Source organism: Anser brachyrhynchus (assembly GCF_964034855.1).
Source record: "Anser brachyrhynchus genome assembly, chromosome: W".
Taxonomy (NCBI): domain Eukaryota; kingdom Metazoa; phylum Chordata; class Aves; order Anseriformes; family Anatidae; genus Anser; species Anser brachyrhynchus.
Window position 1 is genome coordinate 19,942,846 of NC_137704.1, and position 25,723 is coordinate 19,968,568.

Sequence of the window (25,723 nt, forward strand, 5' to 3'; positions counted from 1 at the left end):
CCACCTGGTTAGTCGATGTTAGGGAACATGCCCAATCAAACCTGTTACATACTGTAGAAGGGGATAAAGTTCCTCTAGTGCACAAAAAGAACATGCTGGGGAAGACAGTCTGGGCTATTTCTGCCTCAGGAAAAGGCAACTCCATCCATGGGATTTCTTTTTCTCAAGGACCTGGGTGCACTTGGTGGGTAATGCAGAAGAATGGGAAAGTCTGTTGTGTACCTCAAGGGGTTTTGATGTTGGCTGAGAATAAGCAGTGATTTGTATTGTAAGATCTAGATATTATTTTGATTGAACGTTGTATGCTATCACTACTATTGTTGCTATATGTCACATCAAAGGTATTACAGTAAGACTCACCTAGATTAATGACAAATGAATTTTGATGGAACCGAGTGACGTGCAGTGGTGATAGAACCAGAGAAGCGCAGCAGTGATTGAACCAGAGCTGGCCTCAGCATGCTACAATCCAACACCATACACCGTGTCTCCTGCCCTCAAGTCCTGTTATGAAAGATGGAATTGAAAGCCATGGACTAAACAAACATAAAAGACATTTTAGAGGGTTGGCCTATAGACTAAGGGAATGATATCTGTGTATATATATCAAAAGGCAAGAGAAGTGATGTGATAGATGTATAGGATGTACAAGTATGGGACCTAAGCATAATGTAAATGGTATGGAATAAGGGCTAGATATTGTCCTGGTTTCGTCTGGGATAGAGTTAATTTTTTTCATAGTGCCTGGTATGTGACATATTTCAGATTTAGGAGAAAAATAATGCTGATAACACTCTGATGTTTTAGTTGTTGCAGGGCAGTGCTTGCACAAAGCCAAGAACTTTTCAGCTTCTCATACTGCCCTATCAGCAAGGGGTCTTGGGGTGCACCAGAAGCTGGGAGGGGACAGAGCCAGGACAGCTAACCCAAACTGGCCAAAAGGATATTCCATTCCATATGACATCATGTGGGACAATAAATAGTGGGAGGGTTGTCCGGGGGGAAACCACTGCTCAGGGACTGCCTGGGCTTTGTTTGGCGGGTGGTCAGCAATTGCATTGTGCATCACTTGCTCTGTACACATTATTATTAGTAGTACTATTATTATTATTATTATTATTATTATTATTATTATTCTTTCTTTTCTGTCCTAATGTCTTAATCTCAACCCACAAAACCCACAAGCTTTTACTTTTTTTTTTTTTTCCGATTCTCTCTGCCATCCCAGTACGGGGGGGAGGGGTGAGTGAACGGCTGTGTGGTGCTTAGCTGCTTGATGAGCTAAACCACAACAACCAGCTAAGTTCTGTTTAGTTTATTCAGATCTCACAATACTGCACAATTATTTAGCATTTTTTTTCACAGAGTTTTGAAAGAATTTTACTTCTTTTCTAAAGCTGTTAAAGAAAATTTAACATTACTCTTGCAAGACAAATAAAGAGCACTCAGTCTTTATTTGGGTATTGTACCTAGTGTGAGAAACACTCCGTAGCCAATAACTTAGGCTCAGGCGAGGATCTCAGTGAAGTAGTAATTTATTCGCGATTGCAATGGCGGGCGCCCCACAAGCAGGAGAGCGCGCCTACTAGTTCCAAAAACACAGTTTATATACTTTTTGATGACAGGACCCTCCCCTGTTTCCCCACTGGAGTGGGTAATCCAGGTTCACAATCTATCTGATGCTTCACAGACAATGCCTGGCCTTCAGTTGCTGGCCTGTTAAATTTCAAATTTCTTTTGACTTTTTTACTGTTTGAAGTGGTAATGTTTCATCACTTATCTGATTTGACTTGACACCGTGATTTTCACCTAATTGCTCTAAGGAGTCCGGCTGTCTGCATTTTACAAGGTTTTCTGTTAAGCTTTCTTATCACTGTAAGCATATTTCAATACCACATTCCTTCCTTCTATACAATGTAACACTGCAAAAACAACATTTCCATTCCCACAATTCCCCCCTTTTCTCTTTTTATAATTTGTTGATTTTTGCAAAATTTTTCTCTAAGGTGTAATTTGGTGGATGTCTTCCTCTTCTTCACTTTCTTTGCTTTCCATTTTCTCTAATATCATCATCTTATCTGAGTAGGGTGGTGGATCCATGGTCATTTGTTTCAAAAGTGCAGTTTCAATTAACTGCTGGACACGTCCCCTTACACAGGGGATAATGCAACAACCAATGGCTGTCAAAACTCTGCTACTACAATCAAGGATGTAAATATGGACACTACCATCCCTTTCCATTTACCAAACCAAGATTCCAACCATCCTGTGATGGAAGTGTCTGCTCCTGAGTTTTCTGCCAATTCATTGGCAAGGGTGGTAAGCCCTTGCAATGCTCTAGTTACTGTGCCATCCGGGGCAGTATTGTTAGGGATAAAAGTACAACAACGGTTGCCCAGCATCACGCACACACCACCTTTCTCCGCAAGAATCATATCTAATGCTATTCTGTTTTCCCAAGCCATTTTGCTGGTGGCATCTAGTTGTTCAGCGATCCCTCTTATCGCATCTCTTGTATAGTTTATGAATCTCTGCTGATTATAATAGATATAATTAATCCAATCCACATTTTTATTAATTGTTACCCACCAGAACAGTGACTCAAACCCTGCAGCAATTTGATTCCTGGCTTTATGTTCATCGGGAACTCCTCTAGGCACCCCAATAGAATCTATGTACGCTCTATCATCAAATGATACTCCTAAGCTTCTTTTACTTCTTCTGGGTATTTGTGATGTTTCTCTTTCAAATGCCAGGGTGAAGGGTATAGCTAATTGAACAAGTGCACAAGTGCCTCCCCAGTTAGATGGCAGGATGGACCGTAAGATCTTCCCTCCACAGTACCACCAGAGATCTGCCCTGGGGATCTCAAGTCTGGAGCAGTTTCCCATCAAGTCCTCAGTAGCATTCAAGGTCCTCGTGCACAAGGCAAATTCTCCCAGATGCCAGGTAGCACTCACACCCTGCCGTGAGAGGCAAGCTGTATGGTTACCTATAGCTGTGGAGAATACAGGGGGAGCCCTGATATTGCTATCATGCAAGGAAGGGAATAGTAAAGAGAGAGGCTTACAGGCCTCATTTCCCCAGGCAGTCTTTTCTTGGTACAATGCAATCATACATCGCATCCCTCGGGAGTCCTCGGTCCACCCCAATGGGCAGGGCACTATCTGGGCAATCAGTCATCCCGAGGCACAAGCATAGCAATTGCTATGGTTGAGACTCTGGACAGTATATTTGACCCATTCTATCCAGGCATTCACATCCCCATACCCTGTTTCAATCTCAAATGTTTGAACTGCCGCATTTCAAAGAGGGCCTCCTGTTTTCTCTCCTGTTTTCTCCTTGAGTTTCTCCCTTTCTCTGATGGCAATAGAGGATCGTTTCCATACAGCTATTCTCAATCTGGCTGTTGGGTCTCTACCAGTTATTTGTTCCCTCTGCTCAATTGTCGTTGGGCATTTAAATCTCCACAAGCTAACACCTCGCAAGCATCAAACATGACAGATTGCGGTACATAACCCTCTGTCACATTCACCCATATTTTTATGGGGTATCCCATCTTACTATTATCTGGTCATGCCTTTTCCAAGTTGCCAATTGACCAAGACTTTCTCTGAGGCCTACAATCACTAAAAACAAAATTAATAATTGATTTTTCCCTGTATTTATTTTTAAACCTTAGGTTTCCAAATAATTATCAATACAAAGAATAAGATGTACACTACTACTAGAACAAACCCCCCTTGGGAACACTTCAGTTCACTATAGGCCAGTCCTTTCTCTCAAGCACAAGTCACACTCATTAGTTACCTGTGAAAATAAAAGGTTAGTTTACAATTGCAAGCTCTTATCCTGCTCAGAGTCCACTATGAGATTTTTCTCTTCGATTTCAGCTTCCAACAAGTCTTCTGTAGGAACAGCTTCCCAGGTACTAGGGTCGATGGATGCCTTCACTCGAGTATAGTGAGTCCAACCTTTTTCTGCAGTTCCTATGGCTGTTTCAGTGGTTAGTAGTACTTGGAAGTGTCCTTCCCATTCGGGCCGGAGTTGATCCTTTCCAGGTCTGAATCAGGACCCAATTTCCCACGGGTCCTGAGAGATGACAAAGAAGAGGACAACCCCAGAATACAGTTCTTAAGAAAACTCTCTTGTTTCGAATTGTGGTATCTCATCCCTTCTGCCCAGATAGGGTAATCCGAACAGCATCTCATACGGTGAAATTCCTATATCGTTTCTTGGTGCTGTTTGAACCTGTAGGAGTGCTAAAAGTAAACATTTTACCCAAGGAAGTTGGGTTTTTAACACTAATTTAGTTAATTGCTTCTTTAATGTCTGGTTCATTCGCTTTGCCTTCCCAGAAGAGGAGGGGTGCCAGGGGGTGTGAAAAGCCCACTCAATCTCTAAGGCCTGCATTAACCCTTGCAGTACTTGTGAAGTGAAATTATTTCCTTGATCTGAATCAATGTTTTCAGCTATCCCATATCTAGGGACTATTTGCTCCGGTGATACCTTAGCCACCGTGTTTGCAGTGGCAGATACAGAGGGGAAAGCTTACACCCATCCAGTCACGTGGTCAACTAGGACAAACAAGTACTTAAATCTCCCTCCTTTACGTAACTCAGTAAAGTCTACCTGTATACTTTGTAAAGGTCGAATCCCTGGCTCCTGTCCCCCTCTAGGTCAGTTACAAATGACCTTTTTATTTGCCTTTTGACATATGGTACATCCTCTGCATATTTGCTTCACTAAAGTGTATATTCCTACACAGACATACTTTCTTAGCACAACATCACACATTGCTTGCATCTCCCAATGACTCTCTTGATGTAAAACATCATATTTGCCTCCTTGGTGCTTTATTCAGCATTTCTCTCCCATCAGGGAGTATCCATTTTCCCTCAGACTTCGTGGCTCCTGATTCCTTAAAGAAATCTCTCTTAAAAACTTTTTAGTTCTTTCTTAGTTTTCAACAATTCCCTGAATCCTCTCTGGATTTATTCTCAGTTTTCCCTCAGACATTAGATGCCTTAAATACCTGACTTCTCTTTCTACGTATTGTAATTTATTTTTCAATACTCCCAAGCCCTGCTTTCCCAGAAAGTTGAATAGCTTGTTAGTAGCTTCCTTCACAACTGTTTTCTCCTGTCCTGACAATAAACGATCATACACATTTTGTAACAGAAATTCCTCCTTGGGAGGTTGGAATTGCTCCAAAATCTGTTCTAGAACTTTGCCCAAATTAATCGGTGGCCCTGTAAACCCCTGAGGTAAAACTGTCCATATGTATTGTTGCTTCCGCCCCCACTTCAGAGTCTTTCCAGTCAGAGGTGAATATATCTTTGCTCTCAGGGCCTGAGAGCACTCCATTAATACCACTGTTATTCCAGTCTAACAATTTACTATTTGAATGCCCAATTTCATCATCAAATCCCTTCCCAACAAGTTAGTCCCTGCCTTGGGTACATACAATAATTGCCCAGAGATCATTTTATCCCCTAGTCTCAGCTTGGTACCCCCCAAAGGTGGCACTGTTACCCCAGCCCCTTCCACCCCCATCACTTGTTAGGGTTTCATTAGTTAATTTAATCCCTGGTACTTTACAGGCCAGTAATGACCTAGCTGCCCCTGTGTATTGTGTTTGATGGCAAGGTTCGGGAGGGGGCTGCAGTGGCAGCCGCCGTGAGGAGAATCCATAAGCCTCCCTGTGGCAGATAAGGGACAATTTCATCCGGCCCCAGAGGGGCCCACCGCTGCCCAGAGCCAAGCCATGAGCAACACAATCCGTGCCTCTGTGAGAGCACATCCACGAAAACAAACAAACAAACAAACAAAAACCTGCTGCTCAACAGCAGCTGGGAGAGCGAGGAGTGAGAAACCTCCCCGCAGACACCAAAGTCAGCACAGAAGGAGGGGGTGGAGGCGCTCCAGGCGCCGGAGCCGAAGCCCCCTGCGGCCTGTGGAGAGGCCCCTGGTGGAGCAGGCTGCCCCCCCTGCCCCCCCCCCCCTTCTCGATACTTGGGAAACTGACCAAACACCACAGCAAATATACCAAAACTTCTAGACTGTTACTTAGATAGTGCCTACATCCTCTTTCCCTGCTCATTCAACTTTCCCAACTCATTCAAAAAACAGCTCTGTCAAACATTACATACCACACCTTTAACACCTTCAATAACCCTTTTTAACACTTCTTCTTATCTTTCTCCAGCCTGTACTTTCACCAAAGTCTCAGTCATTAGCCAACTTAATTCCATACCTTTCTCCCTCATCCCATTTTCCTTCCCTCCTCCTTCTTCCACTCCGGATATTCCTACCTGAAGTGGCCAGCCTGCCCACACTTAAAACATCCCATCAAAGCCTGTCCCTGCTAAGATTCAGGCCACAACACGGGTAGCTTTCCTTGCCTGCCATTCCTTCATCTCTCTTCCTCTCTTTTCCATCCTGGCCCTGACTCCCCCGGAAGATTTTCTTCCTCTTTCTCCAAACCTCTGCCTGACTACCTGCTACACTGTCAATACCATTAGTTTCACTCTCTGCTTTTCCTTCTCATCTCCCCTCTTGACACACACGTTCAGGGCCTCCGACAGGAGGGCCCCCCAGTGACTGTTCACTACATCCCCCCCACCTTCTGGAGCATTTTCTGTGCATCTTGCCAGGCTTCAATCACAAAATGAACTTTCAAGAGCCCTTGGGATACTGGGTCCTCAGGATTCATCCCCAAGTACTTTCTCATTCTGACCCCAAGTCTCTCATATGATTTCTGTGTTGCACGCTATTATTCTTCCAGCCAGGATCGGCAAGTGGTTATTTCTGCCCTGCCGGTATTACCCCTGGTCCTGGAGGATGAGTTCTTTCCCATTTTTGTATAGCAGCTCTCCTCCTGATCATTCCCATTTCTTTCCCTGTAAACAACATATTTATATACATAATTCCCCCTCCCCAAGAGTATAAGTTTGGTCCTAGGAAACTCCTAACCTCTCTGCTGGTAAGGAGGGGGGGAAGTTCACTTAAGAGGATACACAGTTAGTTTTAGTACTGTTAGTATCAGGGAAGGCAAAATTCTCAGTACCTCTTCTACCTTGTTCTAATTCTTGCCAGAGCCTAGAGTACGCTCTTCTCTAGGGACAGTGTTAATTGCAGTCCCTGTCTCCTTTCCTGGAGCGACTGCTGCTGCCACCGGTGCAATATTAGCATTATAGGGAGCATAACTTGGCTCCTTCTCCAAAAAAAAAAGGAATCTTATTGTTTACACATACATTTCAAGCCTGAATTTTCATCAGGCCCGTATTTTGGCCAAAATACTGCTGTTTCCTTAATTGGTTCTTTTGTCCAGACTAATACACAATATTTAACCATATATTTTTTTTTTTTTTTACCATCTCTTCCAATTTTGAGATTATTTTTCCAATTTCTTATAATTCTTCAGGAAGAACTTTCGGTAGGCACTTCCCCCGAGATATCTCCCTGTCCCCTGGAACTCATATTTCCCATTTTTCCTATTCTGGAAAATGGGGATGTACTGCCAAGCACTTCCCCGTGAAAGGGCTACCGCACACCTATGAGTTTACCAGATTCCCTGGTGTACTTCCGAGCACTACCCTGTGCAAGGATTACCGCACACCAAATTTCCCTGGTGTTCTGCCAAGCACTTCCCCGTGCAAGGCTTACCGCACACCAAATTTCCCTGGTGTACTTCCGAGCACTACCCCGTGCAAGGATTACCGCACACCAAATTTCCCCTGGTGTACTGCCAAGCACTTCCCCGTGCAAGGCTTACCGCACACCAAATTTCCCTGGTGTACTTCCGAGCACTACCCCGTGCAAGGATTACCGCACACCAAATTTCCCTGGTGTACTGCCAAGCACTTCCCCATGCAAGGCTTACCGCACACCAAATTTCCCTGGTGTATTGCCAAGCACTTCCCTGTGCAAGGGCTTACCATACACCAAATTTCCCTGGTGTACTTCCGAGCACTACCCCGTGCAAGGATTACCGCACACCAAATTTCCCTGGTGTACTGCCAAGCACTTCCCCGTGCAAGGCTTACCGCACACCAAATTTCCATGGTGTATTGCCAAGCACTTCCCTGTGCAAGGGCTTACCATACACCAAATTTCCCTGGTGTACTTCCGAGCACTACCCCGTGCAAGGATTACCGCACACCAAATTTCCCTGGTGTACTGCCAAGCACTTCCCCATACAAGGCTTACCGCACACCAAATTTCCCTGGTGTACTGCCAAGCACTTCCCCGTGCAAGGCTTACCGCACACCAAATTTCCCTGGTGTACTTCCGAGCACTACCCCGTGCAAGGATTACCGCACACCAAATTTCCCTGGTGTACTGCCAAGCACTTCCCCGTGCAAGGCTTACCGCACACCAAATTTCCCTGATGTACTGCCAAGCACTTCCCCGTGCAAGGCTTACCGCACACCAAATTTCCCTGGTGTACTGCCAAGCACTTCCCCGTGCAAGGCTTACCGCACACCAAATTTCCCTGGTGTATTGCCAAGCACTACCCCGTGCAAGGCTTACCATACACCAAATTTCCCTGGTGTACTTCCGAGCACTACCCCGTGCAAGGCTTACCGCACACCAAATTTCCCTGGTGTACTGCCAAGCACTTCCCCGTGCAAGGCTTACCGCACACCAAATTTCCCTGGTGTACTGCCAAGCACTTCCCCGTGCAAGGCTTACCGCACACCAAATTTCCCTGGTGTACTGCCAAGCACTTCCCCGTGCAAGGCTTACCATACACCAAATTTCCCTGGTGTACTTCCGAGCACTACCCCGTGCAAGGATTACCGCACACCAAATTTCCCTGGTGTACTTCCGAGCACTACCCCGTGCAAGGATTACCGCACACCAAATTTCCCTGGTGTACTGCCAAGCACTTCCCCGTGCAAGGCTTACCGCACACCAAATTTCCCTGGTGTATTGCCAAGCACTTCCCTGTGCAAGGGCTTACCATACACCAAATTTCCCTGGTGTACTTCCGAGCACTACCCCGTGCAAGGATTACCGTACACCAAATTTCCCGAGACTCTTCCTTTCTCTCCCTTATCTCACGCTTCGTCCGTCTCCGGCCGCGCCCCTCGCGGAGTTACAGAACCGCAGATCAGGACTCCACACTCGCTTCGTACAAAAGTACGTCTCAATCACACATCACACAGAGTCTCACCCGACCCCCAAGGCAATACTTAATATTTCTTACCTTGGTCTGTGCACAGAGTTACCGGATCAATTCTTAAAACCCAGAGTGCCTACCTTCTTCCTTTCCCCACTACTTCACGGATCCTGCCTCTTTAATCAGTCTCGGGCCCTCTGTCAGCTCTCCGCAGAACCGCCACCGTCGATGCACAGGACCGCTGAAATCAGCGGGGCATGCCTTCCTGCTGCTGCGGTGGTGGGGCTCCCCAGTAGGTGACTGGATCCCGGACGAGCCCCCAAATTGTGAGAAACACTCCGTAGCCAATAACTTAGGCTCAGGCGAGGATCTCAGTGAAGTAGTAATTTATTCGCGATTGCAATGGCGGGCGCCCCACAAGCAGGAGAGCGCGCCTACTAGTTCCAAAAACACAGTTTATATACTTTTTGATGACAGGACCCTCCCCTGTTTCCCCACTGGAGTGGGTAATCCAGGTTCACAATCTATCTGATGCTTCACAGACAATGCCTGGCCTTCAGTTGCTGGCCTGTTAAATTTCAAATTTCTTTTGACTTTTTTACTGTTTGAAGTGGTAATGTTTCATCACTTATCTGATTTGACTTGACACCGTGATTTTCACCTAATTGCTCTAAGGAGTCCGGCTGTCTGCATTTTACAAGGTTTTCTGTTAAGCTTTCTTATCACTGTAAGCATATTTCAATACCACATTCCTTCCTTCTATACAATGTAACACTGCAAAAACAACATTTCCATTCCCACACTAGTAAGTGTTATAAATGACTGAGTCCCAAATAGGATTACAATCAGAGTTTACAATTTATTAAATGAATAGAGGCAAGCAAACAGCGCTGGGTGCGCCGGGAGTCTCTGCTCCACCAGGACGCACACCTGTTACGTAAGGCGGCTGGTTTTTATGCTCCTAGGCTAATACATATTCATTACTACTTCTAGAAGAGGCAGGGTTATTATAATTGGTTTCCCGAATCCGAAGTCCTCCCAGGTGCGCCTGCTTATCAGTCTCTGTTAGTTTCTCGGGGGCCGCTCGGACAGGGAGGCTCATATTCTTCCTCCTTATCTAGTGGTCTCTTGGCCGGCTGTCAGAAGTTACTGCACGTCCGTGCAAAGTCAGCAATTTTTCTCTGAAGAAATCCCTTTGTTCTCTTCTCGCCTAAACCCAGGCCTCAATGTTAACCCTTCACACCCCTTAGTGGCACGAATTGCTGGACTATTCCTTACAATTCCTCCCTTTTTTTTTTTTTTTTTTTTAGTATCATCAATTCGTGTCTCTTCTTCAGCTTTTGTTAGTAGCGGTTGGATTTCATCAGTCAGTTCTCGGGGTGTCCATTTCTTAAGCATCATTATCGACACATCACCTTTTCTCTCCCAAAGTCATCACAAACTGGGTGCTATTTATTATCCGCCGTATCAACAACGTAAAGCAAGGTATCATACAAGGTATAAACAATAATGTCATTACACCACATAAAAATAAAAATAGCATCCTTTTAACCCATGGTCCACCGGGCAACCATGAAAAGAAATCCCAATCCATACCCTTCCAAGTTTGTACTGGGACGTGGGCTAGCTTTTTAATTTCTTTTGTTATCTGCTTAACCACTTTTCCATTATCATCAATTTGTAAACAACAATTAGAATCGTTCAGTTTTCCACACACTCCCCCTTCTTCTGCTAGTAAATAGTCTAAGACCATTCTACGTTGAAAGATAGCATTCCTCATCTGAGTGGATTGATCAGCCAGAAGATCCAAGGTCGTCGCTGTTTAATTGGTTACAACTTCGAGGATAGCTTGCGACCTAATTATTCGGTTCAAATTATAAATAGGTTCTCGGGCTCCTGATACCAACTCATTCGGGTTCCAGGTAGCTGGCCCATAATGCTGTATGATTCTTTCAGGAGGCCATTCATCCTTTCCCCATTTTTGGGCACTATCCCCGGATAAGGAAGTATCAATAGATCGTTTTACTCTGTTCAGGTCATCATATAATCTTATTCCTAAATGATTTCCTTGTGTTTGTGACAATAAAAAGAACAAGGGTCTTATGTACCCCACATAGCATATTCCCGACCAGTTTCCAGGTAGCCTCTTGTAAGCATGTTTGCCACACACCCAATAATGTCCCTTTAGGGCCCACGTCCCGTTTGGAAAATGACCATCCCATCCATCTTTACCCTTTGGGGCGTGATAATACAGAGTGTCCTTGTTACCGAGTGGTCCTGTTACAATGTCTGCCCCGTTTGTACTCGTATATGCACGCTTCCAAGCTCCCACGTTGGGTTTCCACTTACAGTCACAATTCAGTTCTCTTTGGCGACCTGTCATATTATAAGCCTTTTTCGCCGTCCAGTCTTGAGAGTGTGGGAAGCGCCTTCAATCATGGGGTTGGGCCCGCTTTCAGAGCTTGTGTTACCATTCAGCCCTTCAGGGTGATCCAGCTCCTGGAAAAACTAATCACAATTTTATTATGGGTTTAAAAGGTTCTCATGTTATTTTTCTCAGGACAAACTGATCTTGGTGTGGGAGAAGTCCGGTCGAGGCACTCTCACTCGGCGGTCAATACCCATAGGGGTTGCCTCCCCCGGTAGACCATACACGCCGCAGTGGAGGGTCCTACCCCGGTCTTGCCTTCTCCCTTTCCTCCCTTCAGCCTTGTCCTCTTTATCCAGTGCCCTTAATTCATGCAGAACCTCATTGCTGGGATATCAGTTCCTCTTTAGTCTCAGTTTCAGTTCCCCAGGAGTGGACTCAACCCTCCAGGCTTCGGTAGTTATTGGTCCTTTTATTCTGGATGCGTGGGTCCAACCCCTTCTTGCTGTTCTCACAGCTGTTTCAGTAGTAAGTAAAACAAGGTACAGTCCCTCCCATCGAGGGTTCAATGATTCTTCTCTCCAGGTTTTTATTAAGACCTTGTCTCCTGGTTGTATTTTATGAATAGCAAATCCTAAAGCTGGTGTCTGAGTCATCATCCCAATTTCTCTTATCTCCTGTAATCTCCTTCCAATGGTAATTATGTATTTCTGGATACTATGATCCTCAACTACATTGTTCCCTAGGGGCATCCCTTGAGAATAAGGCATACCATATAACATTTCATATGATGATAATCCAGTCTCACTGTGTGGTTTAGTTCTTATGTTTAAAAGTGCCAACGGTAAGCATTTCGTCCAGGGCAGCTGTGTCTCGATCATTAACTTAGCCAATTGTTGTTTTATTGTTTGATTCATCCTTTCTACTTTCCCTGAGCTTTGTGGGTGCCACGGAGTGTGGTATTCCCACTGAATACCTTTCAAGGGGTACATCCTTCAAATCTTTGTGGCTGGCGTATGTTCGATTATTTGCACACAACTGTGTTCCAACGGTCCTTCTTCTGGAACAGTTCCTAGAAATACTGCTGGATATAACAGGTTAGTCGTTTTCAAGGTTATGTCATCTTGTTCAGTTAGGATTGCCTGATATTTCACCATCCAGCTGGGTGATAACCAGTGCCCCCCCCCCCCTTTGTTCCAAAACGGTTGTTACCATATGTGGTCCAAAAACTTCAATACGTTTTCCCATTTGAAGGCAAATAATTTTCTACTATCTTTATCAAGAGGTATGCAAAAGAAGGCATCCTTTAAATCTATCACGGTAAACCATTTATATTTCCCTTTCACAGATGTTAACAATGTGTAAGGATTAGATACTACCGGGTGAATATCCTTTGTTATTTCATTTATTGCTCTAAGATCTTGTACAAATCTATACTCGCCATTCGGCTTCTTTACTGGAAAGATTGGAGTATTGTATTCCGATTTACATTCTTCCAGAATCTGATATTTGAGAAATTTGTCAATAATTTTCACCATTCCCGTGCCTAGCTTCTATCTTAAGTGGATATTGTTTGATTCAAACAGGTTTGGCTCCTTCCTTTAATTCCACCTTTACCGGTTGTGCCAGTTTCGACTTCCCTGGTACATCTGTTTCCCGTACTGTTGCTATAACTGCATTTTCTACTTCTCTTGGAATATTAACAAAGGGTTTATCTTTGATCATTAGGATTTGGCCTACTTTGGACTCAGGTACCTTCATTATTAATTCTCCATCCTCAAAGGTTATTGTTGCATCTAATTTGGCTAATAGATCCCGTCCCAAGAGTGGCATCGGGCATTCTGGTACATACTAAAATTCATGGGTTAGTTCCTTACCCCCAAAACGCAAATCAAGGGGTTGTAAGAATGACCATTCCTCCTCTTTCCCTGTGGCTCCAATTATTGTAGTTGTCTTAGTTCCTAATCGTCCTTTTAAACTATTTAACACTGAATATGTTGCTCCTATTACATTTACAGCCTAATTAACACAGAGAAAGAAGCTCCCATAACCAACAAAAAATTCAAGCCTCTGTCTTCGTTTCCTAGCTTTATTTCAACTAGTGGACCTGCTAGGGTAGATGCCCCAGGTCCCCATCATTCCTGACTGTTGTAAGTTTGTCCTGCAGCCTAAGACAATTTCTTTCTGATATCAGGGGCTGATTGCCCTGGAAAGAGGCTAGCCAGTTGCCTCTCTCTTTCTCTTTCTCTTTTTTTTTTTTCTTTTTTTTTTTTTTAAGCCAGGTCCATTTTTTTTTTTTTCATTGCATTTCAAAGTTGGTCCAGAAATTCAAAAATTCCATAAATTCCATAGGGGTTTCTTTTGGACCTTGTTGGAACAGATTCTCAATTCCCAATAGCCAATTTAACCAGATTTTAGTATTTACATAATTTCCGGGGTGATTAGGGTCTCAGTGAGGGGGTCGGTCAGGGGAATGCAATCGTTGAAAGTTCCCTGAGCGGTCCCATTGGCAATCTGAGCTCACACACGAACTCAGGTTGTTTCAAGAGTTAGCTGCTTTTCTGTTTCCACGACAACTCTCTCGGACCCATCACGGTCCCCCTGCCCCAGAGGGCTCACACCGCGATTTAGAGATCTCAGCCTCGGGTTGAGGCGGAACTATTAACATTCCTACATCCTCTTTCCCTGCTCATTCAACTTCAAACAGCTCTGTTAAATACTACATGCCACACAACCTTTAACACCTTCAACAATCCTTTTAACACTTCCTTTATCTTTCTCCAGCCTGTACTTTTCTAATGCCAACACCAAAGGCTCAGTCAGGGGCCAACTTAATTCCAAACCTTTTCCCTCCAACATGCTGAAACAACATATCAGTATACAACATTTCATCCTATTTTCCTTCTCTCCTCAAAAACATTAATTGCAAGACACTGTTATAGTCGATTGATCCATGAAGTGGCCATTTAGTTTATATAGTGGCCACCATTGATTGCAATACTTAGTGAAAGTCCTCTTGCTTTCTGTGCCCCCATTTCTAACAATATCCTTCCAATGTGCCAATATGCACCCAAGGAGGCTTTTTTTTTTTTTTTAGGACGTCTTTTTTTTTTTTTTTTTTTGGATTTTCCCCTTTTCCTTGATTTCCCATTCCCTTTTATTTATTTATATTAGTTACTGTCCCTTGTTTCAATTTCCACACAAACCTTTTTATTGCAGGTTTTTACTATCTTTTCCTAATCTTCTTCCCAAATGTCCCAATTCTCTGGGATTAAACTCTTCTTTCCACATACAAACTTTACTATTTCCGATTATTAATGAGCCCCATTCCAATCATAAATCCGCAGGACTTCGGAAAAACACCTGAAGCACTCAGCCTTCTGTCTTCTAGACAAACAATAACACCTTTTCCACAAAATTTACATTTCAATAAGACCGAATTTCAAGCCAAATGCTAATTTTTCTCATGCACTTTGTTAGTAAGCCTACACAAAACAAGGAATCACTCCTGTGTATCCGTCAAGATGGGGGTTTAAAAAGGTATTGAGGCCTAAATAAATTCGCTCTCCCCCTTTTTACCAAATTCCCAGGGCTCAGGCCCGAACCACCAAAGAAGTGACTCTCCGTTCTACCACTTTGATAATCAGTCAGCCCCGCTCCCCCGATACTTGGGAAACTGACCGAACACCACCGCGAATATACCCAAACTTCTAAACTGTTACTTAGATAATGCTCCCACCTTCCTCCTTGACACAGTCAAAACATTTAAGAACAAAACAGGATTACAAGATGCACCACCGGGGGTGGATTGTTAGGATATAGAGGTGGTAGGTTATCCAATGACTCCCATTCATCATCTTTTTCTTTTTCCTTTTTTTTTTATATTTTTTTGTTCTCTTCTTCGTCAAACTTCTCGTCTGCTTTTAGTGTAAATATTGAGGCTGGAAAAGGACGTGAGATCCTGATCCATAATCCTGCATAATCACTTTCCTCCTGGCTAAAAGGTTCCTTTGAATTAACATGTATATTTAAGGCCTGGCAAACCCAGTCTTCAAAGGATCCGAAAACGGGCCAAAAGACATGTGGTCTTAAAGGCTCCTTCGGCCATTCTGTCATACAATACTGAACCATTTTTAATTTACTTTTTCCCTTTTCTGGGGCCCCTATCGTTCCAATTTCTAATCATTATCCCTAATGGACTTTCTGGTGGTATGTCTGGTAATTTGCTCCCTTTTCTCTGGTCCCGGGTCTTCAATTTTGTCTGACCCATCTAGGAATTTTACTGTGGCAATTCCTACAGCCCTTGGTTGCCTTAGTGAGAGTGTCTTGCAGGGGGTTTAGGACCTATCACCCACCCACGAATCCTATAGGAATCGCTTCGGTCCTTCACCGGCCAAGTCCCTCGCGGGAGATTGGAACCGCGGTTAGAAGACCTCCACAATCGCTTCGGAACTACGTTCCGTCTCAGTCACACTCTCACACACACAGGCAACCGAAACCCACCCAACCGAACGGTATACGCCTTAAATACTTACGACTCCGTCGTCTTCGTTCGGATCTTCGCGCGCAGAATTACGGGCAAAATATAGTGCTGCAGCCGGCAAAGGGAGCTCATAAAAAAATCTAAATCTTTGCTTGCCCTTATTCAGGTTCAGGATGGCATTAGCCCTGACCTGACTCGAACAGGAGCCACCAAATGGTGGGGGCGCCCCTCCTAGATCAAGTCAGAATTCAGGAACCAAGACCATCCCGGACGAGCCCCCAATTGTTATAAATGACTGAGTCCCAAATAGGATTACAATCAAAGTTTACAATTTATTAAATGAATAGAGGCAAGCAAACAGCGCTGGGTGCGCCGGGAGTCTCTGCTCCACCAGGACGCACACCTGTTACGTAAGGCGGCTGGTTTTTATGCTCCTAGGCTAATACATATTCATTACTACTTCTAGAAGAGGCAGGGTTATTATAATTGGTTTCCCGAATCCGAAGTCCTCCCAGGTGTGCCTGCTTATCAGTCTCTGTTACTTTCTCGGGGGCCGCTCGGACAGGGAGGCTCATATTCTTCCTCCTTATCTAGTGGTCTCTTGGCCGGCTGTCAGAAGTTACTGCACGTCCGTGCAAAGTCAGCAATTTTTCTCTGAAGAAATCCCTTTGTTCTCTTCTCGCCTAAACCCAGGCCTCAATGTTAACCCTTCACACCCCTTAGTGGCACGAATTGCTGGACTATTCCTTACAATTCCTCCCTTTTTTTTTTTTTTTTTTTTAGTATCATCAATTCGTGTCTCTTCTTCAGCTTTTGTTAGTAGCGGTTGGATTTCATCAGTCAGTTCTCGGGGTGTCCATTTCTTAAGCATCATTATCGACACATCACCTTTTCTCTCCCAAAGTCATCACAAACTGGGTGCTATTTATTATCCGCCGTATCAACAACGTAAAGCAAGGTATCATACAAGGTATAAACAATAATGTCATTACACCACATAAAAATAAAAATAGCATCCTTTTAACCCATGGTCCACCGGGCAACCATGAAAAGAAATCCCAATCCATACCCTTCCAAGTTTGTACTGGGACGTGGGCTAGCTTTTTAATTTCTTTTGTTATCTGCTTAACCACTTTTCCATTATCATCAATTTGTAAACAACAATTAGAATCGTTCAGTTTTCCACACATAAGGAATATATATTGTGGCACTAACACATCTTTTAGTAAACAGATACAAATAGGGAGTGTTATAAGTGAGACCATACAAATTTCTTGGTCTATCAGAAATATTTTATTAATTAAGTAAGCAGGCACAAGCAAAACAGCGCTGGGCGGCTGGGGAGTCTCCGCTCTGTAATGGGTAAGATGTATTTGTTCATTGTATAAAGAAATAAAAAAAAAAAAAAAAAAAAGAAAAGGGATAAGATGGTTATAAAATAGATAGTATTTTACACGAGGTTGGGACAGAGCTTCCTGATCATAATAGAACCTTGATATATGATGACAAAGTTGGGGAGGGGGGGGATTTGCTAACTATCTGTAAGGAATTTGGGAATCTGCGAGGGAGATAAGGTTGCACAATGTTGCCTCAATGAAGGGGAGGCTTATTAGGCAGATAACAAGAAGGGGGGGTGTTGGGTAAACATCCTTGAACAGGTACAAAGACTCTGTGAAATACCCCATCGCAAGACATCCTGTCTGCTACTTCACTCCCCCCCACCCAAACATTAGCACAACGCGTGAGCACCAAAGAGAGGAAGCAGCCCCCCCCCCCCTTTGGACTGCATAGCCGCAGCTGGTTCAACAAGCCCGGACAAGCTGGAACTCGGATACTATAAAACAGCACCCCCGGAGAAGGAAAATTGTGCGCCGCTGCGGAGTCGGAACTCCCCGGCCGCCCAGCGCTGTTTTGCTTCTGCTTGCTTACTTAATTAATTAATAAATTCTGTGATTAATAACATTTATTAACAGACCGACTTCGTATGCGAGTCTGTTCATAACAATTTGGTGCCGTGACTCGGATAGGCAATTTGATTGAGGACTCCCCTTTGGGGGTGGCGCCCCGCCGGTTTTGGCGGCCCTCGAAGCAGGAAGTCTCATTCAGGCCTTCACCGACGAACCTCAAAAATTAAGCAGAAGCAAATAAAGCCGGCAAACCCTTAGCAATCTTTGTGCACGAAGACCGAACGAAGACCCACGGGGTGGGTAAGTATAGGCCGGTGATCCGTTCGGTAAGGGTGGGGAATCCCGGAGTACGGCTTCTGAGACGGCCAATCGCGGCCGAAGCGAGTGCGGACCCCTCGGTAGTGCGGTTCCCACATCCCGCGAGGGACTGGGCCACGAAAAGGGGGAAGTGTGTGTGTGTGTGAGTGAAGGTACTCCGGAAGATGGGACAGAAGAAAAGTAAGCCTTCTGGTCCCATGGGTGGGGGAAATAGCGGTAGGAATATTCCTCCTATTCCCCCGGATAGCCCGCTGGGGCTAATGATTAAGAATTGGAGTAATTCCCCTTCTAGGCGGGGAAAAAGTAAAGTAAAAATGATTCATTATTGTGTAGAGATCTGGGGTAATAAGCCCATAAAGGGGGACAGTGTGTTTTGGCCCCTTTTCGGTTCCTTTGAGGATTGGATATGTCAGGCTCTAAATATTTACGTTAATTCAAAGGAACCATTTAGTTTAGAGGAAAGTGAATACGCACATTTATGGATAAATTTTGAAACTGGGACCCAGTTATACCCTCTAAAAGAAAAAGGAGGGAAGGGAAAGAAGAGAGATTTGGAAGTCCCAGTTGCGCCACCTCCCTACGTGCCCTCTTTGCCAACAACACCCTCTGCTGCCGAATCTGAGGATTCGGATGACAGTGCCTCGGTCCAAGGGAGACGAGGGCCAGTAACTAGAAGCCAGACTCGTCGCGCTAAAGAAGGGTTGTACCCCTTGCGGGAGATTGCAATGGGGGGACCTCAACCAGGGATGGGATATGTAGCCGTCCCCATTAATTCAGGGGACGTTAGAGACTTTAAAAAGGAGATGGGAAGTCTCTTAGAAGACCCGTTAGGAGTAGCCGAACAGGTAGATCAGTTTTTAGGGCCAAACATTTATACTTGGGAAGAATTACAATCTATTTTGGGAATATTATTTACATCAGAAGAGAGAGGAATGATAAGGAGAGCAGGTATGCGAATTTGGGACCAGCAACATCAGCAAGGTCCTGCTGCTGATATTAAGTGGCCAATGCAGACACCTAACTGGAATAACCAGGATCCAATACACAGGGGCCACATGCAGGATCTAAGAACAATCATAATACAAGGAATCAGAGAATCTGTGCCCAGAGGACAGAATATAAATAAAGCATTCAGTGAACAACAGAAAAAGGATGAAACTCCAACAGAATGGTTGGAGAGGCTTCGTAAAAGTCTGCATGGTTGGAGAGGCTTCGTAAAAGTCTGCAATTATACAGTGGGTTAGACCCAGGTACCCCGTTAGGGGAAGCATTACTTAAGACACAGTTTGTGGCTAAGTCTTGGATAGATATCAGAAAGAAATTGGAAAAAATAGAGGATTGGCAAGATAGAGGTCTGGACGAATTATTAAGGGAAGCACAAAAGGTGTATGTTCGTAGGGAAGATGAGAAGGAAAAGAAGCAAGTGCGAATGATGGTGGCAGCGGTGCGAGAAGGATCCAGAAGGGCTGGCAATGAACAAAGATGGAGGAATGAAGGGTTTACTAGAAGGAATAGGAAAGAGAAAAAGGGTGCCCAGGAAAGAAGAGATGTGACCTGTTTTTACTGTAATAAGAAGGGTCACATGAAAAGGGAGTGCCGACAGAGGAAAGAGGATGAGAAAATGTTTAGAAATGAATAGGGGTGTCAGGGGCTCTATTTGCTGGGGACCCAAAGGAACAGTGAGCCCTTGATAAAGTTACGAGTGGGCCCCCAGCGCGAGGAAATCGAATTCCTCATAGACACGGGAGCTGAAAGATCAACTGTCCAGACATTACCTTTAGGATGTAGAACTTCAAAGGATAGAATACAGGTAATAGGAGCAAAAGGGGAGCCTTTTGGGGTCCCCGTTATAAAAGAGGTACCGATTGAATTGGGATCAAAAAAGGGTACGGGGCATCTGCTTCTTGTGCCAGAAGCCGAATATAACTTATTAGGTAGAGATTTGATAATAGAATTAGGCATAGGACTAGAGGTAGTAGAAAAGAAACTGGAAATAAAGCTGTGTCTTCTTCGGGTAGAGGATGAGAAAGAGATAGACTCCGAGGTTTGGTATACCTCGGAGAGCGTTGGAAGGTTAAACATTAAACCATTTAAGGTAACTATCAAAGAGCCAGAAGTACCAATCAGGATAAAACAATACCCCTTGTCTGAAGAGGGTAGAAAGGGTCTGAAGGAAGACATACAACGATTATTACAACAGGGGTTGTTAGAACCCTGTATGTCTCCTTTCAACACCCCTATATTACCAGTTAAAAGAAAGGATGGTAAATACCGATTGGTACATGATTTGAGAGAAATTAATAAGAGAACTATAACCAGATTCCCCGTGGTAGCAAACCCACATACCTTATTGAGCCAATTAAGCCCAGAGGACAAGTGGTACAGTGTAATAGATTTAAAGGATGCTTTCTGGGCCTGTCCTCTTGATGAGGACAGTAGGAATTATTTTGCCTTTGAATGGGAGGATCCCGACACTCACAGGAAACAGCAACTAAGGTGGACAGTGTTACCTCAGGGGTTTACAGAATCTCCAAACTTGTTTGGCCAGGCCCTGGAGCAAATTCTAGAGGATTACGATAGAATGCCAGGGACCAAAATGATCCAATATGTAGATGACTTATTAATAGCGGGGAAAGATGAGAAAATCGTACGACAGGCAAGTATAAACTTGCTGAATTTTTTGGGCTCACGGGGACTAAAGGTTTCAAAAGCAAAATTACAATTCGTGGAGGAAGAAGTAAAGTATTTAGGCCATTTATTAAGCAAAGGAACAAAGAAATTAGACCCTGAAAGAGTTAGAGGTATTTTAGAACTCAGGGCACCAGAGACGAAAAAACAAATCAGGCAGTTGCTAGGATTGACAGGGTACTGCAGACAGTGGATAGAGGATTACAGCGGGAAGGTAAAATTTTTATACAACAAATTGAGTAACGAGGGCCATCTTAAATGGACAAAAGAGGATGAGGAACGACTGATGCTCCTAAAAGAAGAACTCGTGAATCCACCGGTTTTAAGCTTTCCCGAATTAAAGAAGCCCTTTTTCCTGTTTGTTAATACTACAGAAGGAACTGCGTATGGAGTACTGGCACAAGAATGGGCAGGATGTAAAAAGCCTGTGGCCTATTTGTCAAAATTGCTAGATCCAGTCACTAGAGGCTGGCCAAACTGTTTACAAGCAATTGCAGCAGCGGCCTTATTGGTTGAGGAGGCACAAAAGATTACCTTTGGAGGAGAAATTAGAGTAATATCTCCCCACAACATTCGCGGAGTGTTGCAGCAAAAAGCAGACAAATGGATCACCGACGCAAGGCTGTTGAGATACGAGGGGATATTGATCTCTTCCCCAAGATTGACTCTAGAAACTGCGCCAGTACAAAACCCTGCGCAATTTCTCTACGGAGAAACAAATGGCCATCTAGAACATGATTGTCTCAGCAACATCGAAGAACATACGAGATTAAGACCGGACTTAGAAGATACCGAATTGACTCATGGGGAACAGATATATGTGGATGGATCCTCTAGGGTAATAGAAGGGAAAAGAAAATCGGGGTATGCCCTGATAGATGGGAAAACATTTAGAGTCATAGAATCAGGACCCCTCAGTCCGAGTTGGTCAGCTCAGGCTTGTGAATTATATGCAATGTTAAGGGCTTTGAAATTATTGAAAGATAGAAGCGGAACCATCTATACGGATTCAAAATATGTTTATGGGGTAATACACACCTTTGGAAAAATTTGGGAAGAGAGGGGACTTATAAACTCCCAGGGGAAAGGACTAGTTCATCAAGAATTGATTGTTAGGGTTTTACAAGCGATTAGGGAGCCAAAAGAGATAGCGGTGGTACATGTAAAAGGTCACCAGCGTGGACTGACCCCGCAAATAAGGGGAAACAATCTTGCTGATCAAGAGGCAAAGCGGGTAGCCCTCATGACTAACTATGTAATAACAAAAAGGGCGGATTGCCCAACTTGTGGAGAGGATTTAAAGAGGGAACCTTGTTAGGGGTGTTGGAAGAATTGGGGGATGGATGGAGTAGAATGTAATTGTTCAAAGGAAGAGAGCCCTCCTTACAAAAATTGTTTCAAACATGGCTTGCAAATATCTTTGATAGGAGGGACTTTCTTCTCCCCCTTGTTGTGTTTTACTGTGCAAGAAAAAGGGAAAATGATACAAATGGGAATTAAGGAAAATAAGGAAGGGAGATGGTTGCTACCTGATGGGAGAGAGGTATTGCCTAAATCAGTAGCTGTGAGGGTGCTACGGAGATACCATGATCAATCCCACTGGGGAGTACAGGCCCTAGTGGACCAATTTGCATACAAGTATATGTGTATTGGAATATATGATATAGCAAAGACAATAGTTAATGGATGTATAACTTGCCGAAGGGTAAATGCCAAAAACATAAGGAAAAGGATTATGGGAGGAAGGGAATTGGCCCATCGACCCTTCGCAAAAATTCAATTGGACTTTACGGAACTCCCCAGAGTAGGGAGATATAAATATTTGCTCGTGATAGTAGATCATTTGACTAACTTTGTCGAGGCATTCCCTACGGCAAGGGCAACGGCACAAACAGTAGTAAAAATTTTACTGGAGAACATAATCCCTCGATACGGAGTTATTGAAATGATAGATTCTGATAGAGGGCCTCACTTTGTGTCAAAGGTTATACAAGAAATTATGAGAAACTTAGGAATCAAGTGGGAATACCACACTCCTTGGCACCCTGAGAGCTCGGGAAAAGTAGAACGAATGAATGGGGAAATTAAGAAACAACTTACTAAATTGATGATAGAAACTAAAACCTCATGGATAAAATGCTTACCTCTTGCTTTGCTAAACCTGCGTACGAAACCCCGAACTGATCTGGGGTTGTCACCATTTGAAATGCTATATGGGATGCCCTATGACTTAGAGATACCCGTCGATCACCCCCACATTCAAGATGAGAGTTTGAAGTCTTATTTAGTACAGTTAGGGAACAGAAGGAGGGAATTGCAGAAAAGGGGTCTGGTTATACAACGCCCTCCTCTGGATATGGCAATACACAATATACAGCCTGGGGACCAGGTCTTGATTAAAACTTGGAAAGAAACTGCATTGACCCCACGTTGGGAAGGTCCCTATATTGTTTTGCTAACTACAGAGACTGCTGTCCGGACTGCTGAACAGGGATGGACGCACGCCAGCCGAGTTAAAGGGCCAATACAGAACGACAGGTGGGAAGTGACTTCCGGCTCTGAGGACTTAAAGCTGACTCTGCGACGAACTCGGTAGGCATTACTGGGAAGGGGTGGAGGCTCCATGGTCCGTGAAGAATACTACTGCTGCCGAGAAGAATCATAACCCCGTAGGTGGTAGCACCCCATCTGACGGGCGAGGCAGAGTGGTAAAACAAGTGGGAATGGACCTTCACTACCCCCTGTGGTGCTTGGGGTTATTCGCGATAGTCATGCCACCCACCGCTGGTCAACACCACCCGCATCAGCCTTTCTTGTGGAGCTTGATAAGACTTTTCGATACTACGGTCGTACAGCAGATTGTTACGCCAGGGGCTCCCAGCTTTAAGACTGATCTCTGCAACCTCACAACGACTTTGGAGCTATGTAACAATCAGTCAGATTTCTACTTATGCCCAGCTTCTAACCCAGGGAAAAGCTACTGTAATTCCCCAGCACAGTATTACTGCGCTTATTGGGGTTGCGAAACTATAGCCACAGCATGGAATCCAGGCGGGGGAAAAGATAAATATTTAACTGTCCAATTTGGGCCTCAGGGTTGCAGTAATCGGAACACGGCTGAGGCAGTCTATCACCGTGGAACAGGGACCGTACAAAAAGGGAATTGCGCGTTTTTGTGGGTTAACGTAACTAATCCGATGGATCCGGGGTGGATCCTTGGAAGGACTTGGGGAATAAGGTATTATGAGAAAGGAGCTGATAGAGGGGAAATAATTTTAATAAAGAAGGAAGAACCGCCTAAAACACCTCGAAAGGTAGGCCCCCTCTCACATTTGGAAAACAAAGGGACGTCTCGCCCCACGACAACTAAATTGACCCCCACGCGGTCTGGTAATAATAAAATGACGTCCATTCCCACTCCTACTCCCACTGCGATAGGAAGAAATAGGGATGATTCTTCCTTAAGTAGAATGTGGAAAATTATTGAAGCCAGCTATCAACTCCTTAATCAAACAAACCCGGAAATTACAAAAAAATGCTGGTTATGTGTCAGTGCCCAGCCTCCATATTACGAGGCAATAGGGGATATGGGTGCACTCGAATACTCGAATGAATCAAACCCCAGCAAATGTAACTGGGGGCAGGAAATCGGGATCACTCTAACACAGGTGACAGGGAAAGGTAGGTGTATAGGAACAGTCCCAAGAGGGAAAAGAGATTTATGCAGTATTACAGAAGATAGAAAACAACCCTCTAATTGGTTGATTCCGGCTAATAATACTCGATGGGTATGTTCGTCTTTAGGGGTAACTCCGTGTCTGTCTTTAAAATTGTTTAATTCGTCCCGCGACTTCTGTGTACAGGTAGTAATTATACCAAGAATTCTGTACCATTCTGAAGAGTATATATACATGCAACACACAATACCACAATTTAATCTAAAAAGGAGGGAACCGGTAACAGCTGTTACCCTAGCCACTTTAATGATTTTAGGGGCCGCGGGAGCTGGAACGGGGATTGCATCCCTAGTTAAACAAAGTCAAGAATTTACCTCTTTACGAGTTGCTGTGGATGAGGACTTGGCTCGCATAGAGCAATCGATAACGGCCCTAGAAAAGTCAGTCAGGTCATTATCTGAAGTAGTGCTCCAAAATCGCAGAGGACTGGACTTGATATTCTTACAACAAGGAGGACTTTGCGCAGCCCTGCGAGAAGAGTGTTGCGTATATGCTGACCATACAGGAGTAGTAAGGGACACTATGACAAAACTCCGAGAAGGATTAGAGAAACGAAAAAGGGAACACGAAGCTCGCCAGAGTTGGTATGAATCTTGGTTTAATTACTCACCTTGGCTTACAACATTGTTATCTACTATTGCTGGACCATTATTGTTGCTAATATTTGTGTTGACTTTTGGCCCATGTATCTTTAACCGGGTAATTGCTATTGTAAAAAGTCGACCCGAGGCTGCACATTTGATGCTTATACGTGCTAAGTATGAAACTGTAGATCAGGAAGAAGATACTGAAACCTTGATGATGTGTAAAAAAGCTTTGGAAGAATTTAATGAACAAAATAAGTAGCCTAAAAGAAAAAGGAGGGATTGTAATGGGTAAGATGTATTTGTTCATTGTATAAAGAAATAAAAAAAAAAAAAAAAAAGAAAAGGGATAAGATGGTTATAAAATAGATAGTATTTTACACGAGGTTGGGACAGAGCTTCCTGATCATAATAGAACCTTGATATATGATGACAAAGTTGGGGAGGGGGGGGATTTGCTAACTATCTGTAAGGAATTTGGGAATCTGCGAGGGAGATAAGGTTGCACAAT

The 25,723-nt window shown here is 44.1% G+C and overlaps 1 protein-coding gene and 4 long non-coding RNA genes across 5 annotated transcripts in view; 3 read left to right on the forward strand and 2 right to left on the reverse strand.

Moving 5' to 3' along the window:
• LOC308184750 (uncharacterized protein) overlaps window positions 1–25,723 on the forward strand; it is a 224,008-nt gene that overhangs the window by 178,869 nt on the left and 19,416 nt on the right. The gene's annotated exons all lie outside the window — the stretch shown is intronic.
• On the reverse strand, window positions 1,518–9,312 carry LOC308184897. Its single transcript, XR_013943016.1, has 2 exons — window positions 9,215–9,312; window positions 1,518–4,092 (listed from the first exon to the last, which is right to left on the reverse strand). It is a non-coding gene; the product is annotated as an uncharacterized lncRNA (long non-coding RNA).
• LOC308184858 lies at window positions 8,531–15,887 on the forward strand. Its single transcript, XR_013942963.1, has 2 exons — window positions 8,531–9,932; window positions 13,778–15,887. It is a non-coding gene; the product is annotated as an uncharacterized lncRNA (long non-coding RNA).
• On the reverse strand, window positions 9,970–17,160 carry LOC308184905. Its single transcript, XR_013943024.1, has 2 exons — window positions 16,031–17,160; window positions 9,970–11,635 (listed from the first exon to the last, which is right to left on the reverse strand). It is a non-coding gene; the product is annotated as an uncharacterized lncRNA (long non-coding RNA).
• On the forward strand, window positions 17,332–25,603 carry LOC308184853. The gene is made up of 2 exons (XR_013942957.1): window positions 17,332–18,185; window positions 21,266–25,603. It is a non-coding gene; the product is annotated as an uncharacterized lncRNA (long non-coding RNA).